The sequence below is a fragment of the Crocodylus porosus genome, unplaced genomic scaffold, assembly GCF_001723895.1.
Source record: "Crocodylus porosus isolate Cpor-Errol unplaced genomic scaffold, CroPor_comp1, whole genome shotgun sequence".
Lineage (NCBI taxonomy): Eukaryota > Metazoa > Chordata > Crocodylia > Crocodylidae > Crocodylus > Crocodylus porosus.
This window is the reverse complement of record NW_017728947.1, coordinates 17,734,932-17,744,223: the sequence shown is the minus strand read 5'-3', so window position 1 is coordinate 17,744,223 and position 9,292 is coordinate 17,734,932. Positions and strand designations below refer to the sequence as shown.

General features: G+C 43.6%; 1 long non-coding RNA gene across 1 annotated transcript in view; it reads right to left on the bottom strand.

Annotated features, from left to right (window-relative positions):
• The window catches only part of LOC109321129, a 13,865-nt gene extending 5,889 nt beyond the window's left edge, over window positions 1-7,976 (bottom strand). The window contains exon 1 of the long non-coding RNA XR_002103978.1: window positions 7,966-7,976. This is a non-coding gene — a long non-coding RNA (uncharacterized LOC109321129). The remainder of the gene's footprint in view (window positions 1-7,965) is intronic.
• Window positions 7,977-9,292: the final 1,316 nt, after the last annotated feature.

Sequence of the window (9,292 nt, the reverse complement as noted above, 5' to 3'; positions counted from 1 at the left end):
GGCCACCCATGGGGGGGGGGGCAGCCAGGCCTTTGCCGCCCCAAGCCTCAAGAGCGTGCAATGGGAGTTCCACACCACCTGCCTGGGCTTCCTGCGTCCCAGGCCACATCCTCACCGGCTTGTGCTGCCCCCAATGGCTCCAGGAGTCCCCCACACTGCCCCCTGAGCCTGAGAGGCCCTTCCCCAGCAGCTCCCGGCCTCCTGGTGGTAGCAGGAGCTGCCAGAGTGCAAACGCGGCCACAAGGCTTCGGGCAGTGAGGGCCAAATTGGCTCCCCCCTTGCAACCCGTCCTGCAAACTCCACAGCCATACGCTCCTCCAGACACAACCATACATCCCACAAATACCACACACACACACACACACACACCTCTCCACAAACCCCATTCACACCCCTGCACACCCCAAACACTATACAAGAGTAAGACTGCATTTTGAGCTATTATGCAATCACTTCTACATATAAAGGACAAACACACACGTATCAGGACAAAAATATTTTTTAATTGAATTAAAAATATAACATTTGATTTTTAGTACATAATCTGGTTGTTGTTTTTTTCTGGTTTTAAGATATCAAACCCTCTTCTCCGAAGGAGTACTTCCAGGGCAAGGGGAGGGACTTCCAGCTGCAAGGGTCAGAGTTTGGGGTGGGACTTCTGGTCCTCAGATGGCGACCAGGGGGAGGGGCACCTGTCAAGGGGCAAGGTACCCATGCAGCCCTTGACAGCTTGCTAAAACCCCCTAAGCAGGTGCCCAAAATAATTGCCCGCCCCAGTATAAGCCCAGGCCCTAGGAGCACACCTGATAATTACATCTTGGGAGCCAGTGGAGTAAGACTTCACAGCCAGAGGAAAGGAACATCTGGAGGGTAGGGTAGGAATTGTGGGGATGGAAGAGGTTCCTGTTGGTCCTGGAGTGAGACCTAAAACTATACCCTGCTGGGGTTGGATGGTGTGATGAGGCTGCCTGTGGCGGGGCAGTCCCAGGAAATGCCACACCTGTGCCTACCCAGTGAAAGAGGAGGATGAGGTGCCATAAAGCCTCAGCCCCCACTGCCTTGTGGGTGCCCTGTGGAGGGAAAAGGCAGCACACCCCAACAAAAAAGCACAGGGCCCACTGAATATGGCCTGAGACAGGCCCCAAGGTCCATCTAGTGGGCCCAAGGGGTAAAAGGTCCAGGGAATGAGTGAAAGAGGTAGCCTGAAGAGCTGTGTAGAGTAGGGCCAGACAGCTGACCCAAATGACTGTGCAGAGTAGGGCATAGAGTGGGTGTGGCCCAAGAAGGAGCAGAAAGATAGAGCCCAGTAAAGGGGGGAAAAGTGAGCATTTTGGTCCAGTAAGAGGCTGAGGGGGTAATAGTGGATTTAAATGATATCCGAGAGGCATGGGACAGGGTGCAGGGGTGGTTCACAGCTGTGCAACTGGCCCAGTACACCAGGGCCACAATTAGGGCAGCTTCCTGCATGTTAACAACAATTATTGTAACATCAAGGGTGACGAAGGAAAGTCAAGGTGGGGTGCCTTAGGCAAGGGTGGGCCTGGCCCAAGGGCGGAGCTCGTAGTCACCCCCATCTCAGCCTGATGCATATAATTAATGTAGCCCCACACTCCATAAGGTGGAACCAGACCAGGTTGTCCTGCACCGTATTCCAGGACTCATGAGAAGAACACCAAGCTACAGTCATGGGTTGGGGCTAATTAGCACGTTTCTTTCATAGGGAGTATCTGGTGTACAGACAAACTGAACAGTGGGGTCACCACGGTTTGAAGTGCTGTCAACGCTGGTGGGGCCCATCTCAATGACCTCAACAGTAAATCACAAGCCTTTGGCTTTAGTCTAATGTCATGCATAGTGCTGCCCCGACACACCTTTCACTGGGGTGGTAACTGGTCTGGCATTTCCTCGGGGCTCCCATGCAACTGGGAGCCCCACCAAGCCACCCACTCCTGGCAGGGTGCAGTTTTAGGTCATGCCCAGGACCAGGAGTCTCCCTGCCAACCCCTATAGCTCCTCCCTTACCTCCCAATGAAACTTAGCAGCCCTCTGGCCAGGCGGTGCTGTTGCCTACCTCCTGCAGCTAAACTGCCCTGTTTATATAGGCAGCCCTAAACCTAAAATGGCTGCCCTCATTAGACACCTGGCAGCTGCCAGCTCCAGGGCCCTAAAGTGGCAGCCACACACAGTGCCCTGCCACAAATTAAATTCTATACCTGGAATATTATAACAAATGAGTACGGAAAAATAGTGGAGCAATTGTTCTGTTGCAAAGAATTCAGAGAGAACATAACAGGTCAGAAATGTTCTTGACAGTATGGGTTCCGATTTGAAATCTTTATGTTTATCTTGTGAATCACATGTAGGTAGGTGTTTGCATACCTAAAAGTTCAAATAGTCTGTGGCACCTTGCATCACACCTGGAAGGATCTCCCCGTACCCAGGGTGCCACAGTACCAGCAGCACCCTGGTTGAGATTCACTGATTTAGAGTTTCACACAAAGGTCAGTCAATCATGTTACCTCCTCCAAATATATTTCATTTCCATGTTTGCCTCAGCCCTCTGTTTAGGAGCAGGGAAGAAGCCATTTCCATCTGATATTGCATGGGGAGAAGATTGCATTGAGTTGACTTTCTCTCTCTCTCTCTCTCTTAGAGCCCCATCAAAAAATAAAACAAGTAAACAAAGCCCTAGGCACCTCCACACCGATCTAATTCTTTATTTTTACCTATCATACTAAAACAAGCTGAGTCCTATTGACTTTTCTATATTCTCCACTGAGAGAGTACTGAAGTCCTGACCACCAAATAGGAACCAGAACCTGCTCTTACTTATACTATAGTAAATTGGGAGCACTTTCCTAGAAATCAGCAGAGTTAGAAATTAGCATAATAAATCTGGTGAGAAAAGAATAGGGACTATTTATTATATAGACCATCTATTTATTATATAAATAATATACAGTCTATTTATTATACAGACCCTTCACTTCTCCAATGCCTGTACAGCTACAATCTAGAATTCCTTTTTCTTTTTCTTGAAAGTGAATTATGTATTAAGTTAACAGTATTTGAGATTCCCTGGTCTTTGGTTTTTACAAAGGGGTAATTCTTCAAGAAAGATCAGAGCCTTATTGTTGCATCACACAAGGGCCTGGTCTCTGTGGGCCAAATCCCTAACTAGTGTAAATAAACATAGCTCCACACAACACAAGGATTTATGGCGATTTACACCAGATAAGGAAACCCTCTCTTGTGTTCCTGCCAAAGGCATATCCTATCAAAGGATGCTACCTCTGCCGTATGAAATTCTCTCACCAAGGGACTCATTATTTAAGAATAGTTCCATTTAATCTCTCCTGAGTTTTAAACATTGGGTATTGCTCTGAAAAATCAGAGCGTGTATCAAGTTTTAACATGAGAAAGAGGTGATCCCAGCCACCATTAAACAGTGGCTTAATATGGGGAAGGGTCATATGCAGCTTTGCCTGCATTAGTCACCTCCTCAGAAGGCTGCAGACTTCAGAAAAGCAGCTGCCTGACATTTTATCTGGAATGTATCAAACTTACTGGATGTAAGGCAGAGCCAGACAACCAACATTTTGCTGTAAACTTTGACACAGCAAAATCCTAACTCATGGGCAAATTTTCATCGTCTTCTCACAGTCCTTTACAGACTACTTGGTACAGAAGGAGAGGAGGGTTACGCTGTTTCTCTTGCACTGAGGAGCACTGATATAGATAACCTCCCCGTGGAATTAGTTACGTTCTCTTACCATGCGTACATAAGATGCCTTACCATGCAGCTCCCTAGAGATGTGGAGATGAAGAGAAGAAAAAGAATCAGATAAAAATTAGCTCAAAAACCTTGCATTGCCATTTGAATAAACTGAAAAGTAAGCAAAATTGGTCATGTTTATACAAGCAACTGGACTGCACTGTAACAGAGGACAACAGGATGAAACTATGTCCTTATAAAGTAAAGCTCATCTTTTACTTATCTAACAAAGAGAAACATAGGAGAGGGTCAGAGGCTGCTGAAAGAAAAAATACCCAAGTGTTAAATCCAGAAAAATGGGAAAAACACTTAGGCAAAGTTAAGGCTATTTGTAGACAAGATAACCAAAAAACTAAACACGGCCTATTTTTCCATCAGAAACAAGGGCACATGTTGTACAGTAGTAATTGTTAAAGGTACAGATACATATTTTAGCTTCATTAAGCACTTAGCAAAAATACCTTTGCAGTTTAAGGTACTACTATCCTGTATAATAATAATTAATATCAATCAGCCATTGCTGAATGATAAACTTCTTAAACTTTATAGGTCAGAATTTTTTTTCATTATTATTATTAAGGAAACCAAGCAGTTTCAAGCACAAGAACGTTTTAAAACCATTCCTCATTAGAGTTGCAGATGAAGAATCTTCAGTCTGACACAGAATCCTCCCAGGACTGAAAAGGGGTCTTGAACACAGGGACACATGCACAAAAACAACAGCTAAAAGCAAACTTACAGCTAACTTCTGGGTCAGTCTCTAACATCACCCACAGGAATGAAATCAGACACCAACCAATCAGGCACCATTAGGCTGGCAGTACAAAATAAACAAAAGCTGGGCCCAGTGCTTTACAATAAGGGAGGGGAGTAGAAGAGACTATTGTTCCAAAGGCTTTTAAATGATGTTGCTTAATTTATTTCTTTTGACAATCCTTATGCAAGCCATTTTAAAGGAAAATGACCCATGCACCCCTTGTTAAAGGACCCTCTGAGTTGTCTTTGTTAAAGTAAACAAATAACCAAACCAAACAGTGTCCTGCAAAACCTTTAAGGAGTCTAGTGTTGTTCCTGCTTGATGTGTATTAAGGCAGAATTCTTTGACAAATTTCCACATGAGCTTAGCACCTACAGCTGCTGCCAGATTTTTGAAAGAGTTCGGCAGGCTTGGTGTTGAGCTCTTTTGAGACTCTCTGATCCTTCTTTAGATGCTTACATGGGACCTGAAGTCTTTCAAGAATCTGACTCCAACTGTCAGTTCCAAGCACTTTGAAAATGTGGCCCAAGAACGGTGGAGTGAAACAAACAAAAAAAATTACTGTACTTTAGAAGTGTATGAAAAGGCAAACCTTCTGTTCTTTCCAGCTGAAAAATGTCAGCTCTTTATTTGTAATGTTGCACCTGCATTTGCGAAGACTCCTACATAAAATTCTGCTCACTTTATTCACATGAGCCATCCCACCTAGTGGGACTACTCAGAAACATATGGTGAGCAGAATTGTGCTCTCAGCCCCATTGCTGAGACTGACATGCAATCCAGTGATTCACTTCTTGGATGCTCCAGCTATCATTGAATTCAAAAGACTCAGGATGAGGCCCAGGCCCAGAGTTCACTTAAAAAACACATGGTTTGGTTTTAGAATGTTTAGCTCAGTTGTATAGGAAGTTTATTGAATCACTTCAGTCTATTCAGTATTTCCACAAAGGAAAAAAATACTCAACATATGTCTATGGTTTCGACTAGAACTTGTGGCTTTTCCGTTTCTAACTGCACAGTACAGTCAAGTGTATGGGGACAGGTAAATGCATTCCAGGCACTGAATGTCTTCACAGATCCTGGAATTGTACAGGTATGGAACATTAGTCAGTCATGTGGCCTTTAGCAAGACAAAAATGTAACCCTTGCCATAGGAATTGGTCCTAAGGTACACACAAATAAATACAGTGGAATAGTAAATTACTATAAATGCCATAGAATTCCAGAGACCCAACCCTGGGCCAGATTTTCAGATGTTTTGCAGATGTTTATGGTTTGCTACAAAACTCTTGTCAAACAACCCAGACAATACACCATATCCTGAAGGATTCTGGCACATGGATATTCATTTTCTTTTTGCAGGTGCTGCATTCCTGAAATAGCTTCTCTTCTTATAGAACATTGCTGTAATTCTGCCTAAATAATTGTCATAAAAGAAAGCAGATAGTGTCACCTCAAAAGAAAGCCCCCAAATAAAAATTTAAATTCATTTGGTTACTTTACATTTAAACTGCTCCCCTGCAACTCAAATATCCATTCTAAATATTTCACAGATGTCAAATATTTTGAGAACTCACACACTGGGAAATTACTATATTTACAGGGGTCAATATCGGGTTCTCTCTAAAGGGGGACTTGATGCTTCAATAATACATCACTTAATTCCTCTTTTGGTGTTTAAATTGTGTTTAGAGGCATAATTAAATATTATTAATGATGTAATTGCTAATGGCCTAATTCTTCATCCAGGCTCAGAGCCCAAGTATGCCAACCTTGTACAGCAGATCACTGGCAGAGCTATAGATCAGTATCCTGCCAAACCTTTGCACATGCAGCTGCTTCTACAGCACATGGGTTGCAGTAGTATCCTAAGTGTTCTCTCCCTTCCTTACAGGACAGTTTGAGTCAGAAGCCACATACTCATGGAACAACTAGCTACTCCCTGAGCACACACCCAGAAATTTCTCTACAATGGTAAAGTATGATCCACTGCAAAGCCCTAGCATGCATCTCACTTGTTTGTCTAGCACAGTGGTCAGCAACCCCTGGCACACGTGCCGAGCACAGCACGCAAGGCCATTTTGCTTGGCACGTTGCGGCCAGCCTCAGCTCTGGGAAGCTGCTGCCAGCGACAGAGCCCAGGCTGCTCCGAGCAGGGCTTGCAGCATCCCAGCTGCCTGCTGGGAGCAGCCCAGGATCCCGGCTGGCAGCAGCTCCCCAGAGCTGGGGCAGCTGCAGCCGGGAGGCTTCCAAACAGCAGTGCCAGGCTCCGGCACCAGCTCCACACCAGTGCACCTCGGAGCAGGCGGTGGGGGCAGGGCCTGAGGCAGCACAGCCCCAGTCTCTCCCCCGCTCCCACTAAGGAGGTGATGAGCCCTATTCAGTTGCCATATTGGAATGTGTGAATGAACTGTGAATAAAAACTGCATTCACAGTGTATGAATGAAGGTGATTTGATAATCATATTTTAATAGAACTGTAATTCCCTTCAAAATTTGAAGAACTATAACGTTTGTATGTATGTAAGAGAGTCAAATGCTGCCCGCCAGTGATTTTTTTCATTAAAAGGATTGTAAGAGATCTAAAATCTCAGGCAGTGGTACTCAACCATTTTACCTAGTGGGCAGGATGGGCGGTACTCAGTCCCTCTATGGGCTGGATCTGGTGGGGTCCCACCCAGCCATGCGGAAGGGGGCAACCTGGCCCCAAGCCAGCAGGGCAGTTGAAGGGGGCTTGGGCTAGCCCCAAGATGGCCCCACTAGGGGAGGAGCCATGGCCCAGCCCTACAGGAGGGAGGAAGCATGGCCTGGCTGCACCAGTGGAGGGTGGGGAGGGGACATGGCCTTACCCTTAACCAACCTACATGGCCCAGCCCCACAGAAAGAAAGGGTTGTGGCCCAGATCCTGTGCAGAGGGAAGGGGGCATGGTGTAGCGCTGATCCAGCCATATGGGGTGGTGGTGGGCATCACGGCTCAGCTCTGACTCGCCCTGCAGCGCTTGGAAGTTTGGCAGTATATGCCAGTGTATGATCCTTTAAGATACATTCTGTGAACCTACCAACCAGACTAACTTTCTGGCACCGGTTTAAAAATAAATACAAACTCTGCCATGGTAAAGTGTTGTAGGTATACTAACTGTGACAACAAAGTTCACATTTCAGATGTGGCAAGGCGAAATCTGACCCTACTTCAAAACAGCATACCAGATCATCAAAACTGGTGAAAGTCTCACAAACAGAATGCATGCTATATATATTCCAAGAGGTCCCTAAAGATAATGCTATGGACTACTTTGGACTCTAAGGTAGATGCTCAGCTGTCAAAGTCTCCTGAAGTCAATACCTAGAAATACCAGGCAGGTCTAAAGTCAATCACTCTGCTGCCCAAAATGGTAGTAATACTTGCATTTAGAATAAAAAAATTATATGAATACAAGGAAATTTTATCTGTATGAATTTTTAATTAGGAAGGGTAAAATGTAGATTACATCAGGGCAGATAAAAGAAAGATATAAAAAAAATTTCAAATCAGAATTTAAACATCATGTAAATTATTTTAAAATAAAAATGCATTTAAATGTCATATTTAAAAGGTTAAACTTACTTTAATCTATTACAATTATTTAAAATAAAAAATACCAGTCAGTATACAAGCAGTACATGCTTGCTGCAAACATTTTAAATGAAATCATATAATTGAATCAGTGGACGTTACCAGGTGAGCACCTGAAACCAGAGTTTGTTGAGGTTCTGAGAGCTCTTTTGGCAGCACTAGCCACTTCTGTGGATGTTTTCTTCATTTTAGTATATTCCACTAAGTTCAATGTTTGGTTCATTCAGAGTTGAGAGACTACTGGGAACTGATAAAGTTGCAAAACTTGTTTTCTAACTCTTTCAACCTATGAATAAGAATGAGGCGTAAGAAGATACATTCTATTAGTCCTGAATCTTGAAGGATGTGTTCAGAGACAATCAGGTCAATAACCTAACTACAAGTAATATTACTTCTGTTTTAATAAATCCATTTTAAAAGCACATAGTTGGATAAGTTTTTTCTTCTTACTTATCAGTACATTTAAGATGGTTGTATTCAATTCATACATATTTTTTAAATTTAATGTTTTTGTATATTTTAACTGAATTTCAATTTGCATCCAAAAAGACAGAGGAACACAAATCAAGAATAAAAATCTTGATCATTCATAAAATAAGAAATGCTACTCTACCATTTTCTGACATCATAAAAAATGTAAAAACAAATACGTGCGTGTGTGTGTGTGTGCGCGCGCGCACGCGCGTACACACAAGTGAGAGATGGGAATGCACATAAAGCCTGAAGAAAAAAAATGTTTAATTTCAATAAACACTTGGGGGGGGGGGGAGAAATCAGTCATGTACTCCAGCCATTCTTGTTTATTTTTACTGTATATGGTTCTCAAAGAGCCATTCTGTATTGCCTCACCAAAATTCCATTCTTGGACTTCCTCCCATAAGCTGTTCACCTAACTTGCATTGCCATAGGCTAATAATGTCTCTCTTAAATACAAATAGCATTTAATTTCATACTGAAAATGAATCAAACTCTGCACTCAAATACACACCCACAGCTTTCTGCCAACCCTAGTATTCTATTTAATCGCCCTAGATGTGGGTGGCACCAAATTACCCAGAAGCTGGATAAGACAAACCAGCTGGTATACAGAATCAGTTCAGATCAAGAGTCAGACTGACTGTTAAAGGAAAGAAATGCTAAATGGTAGA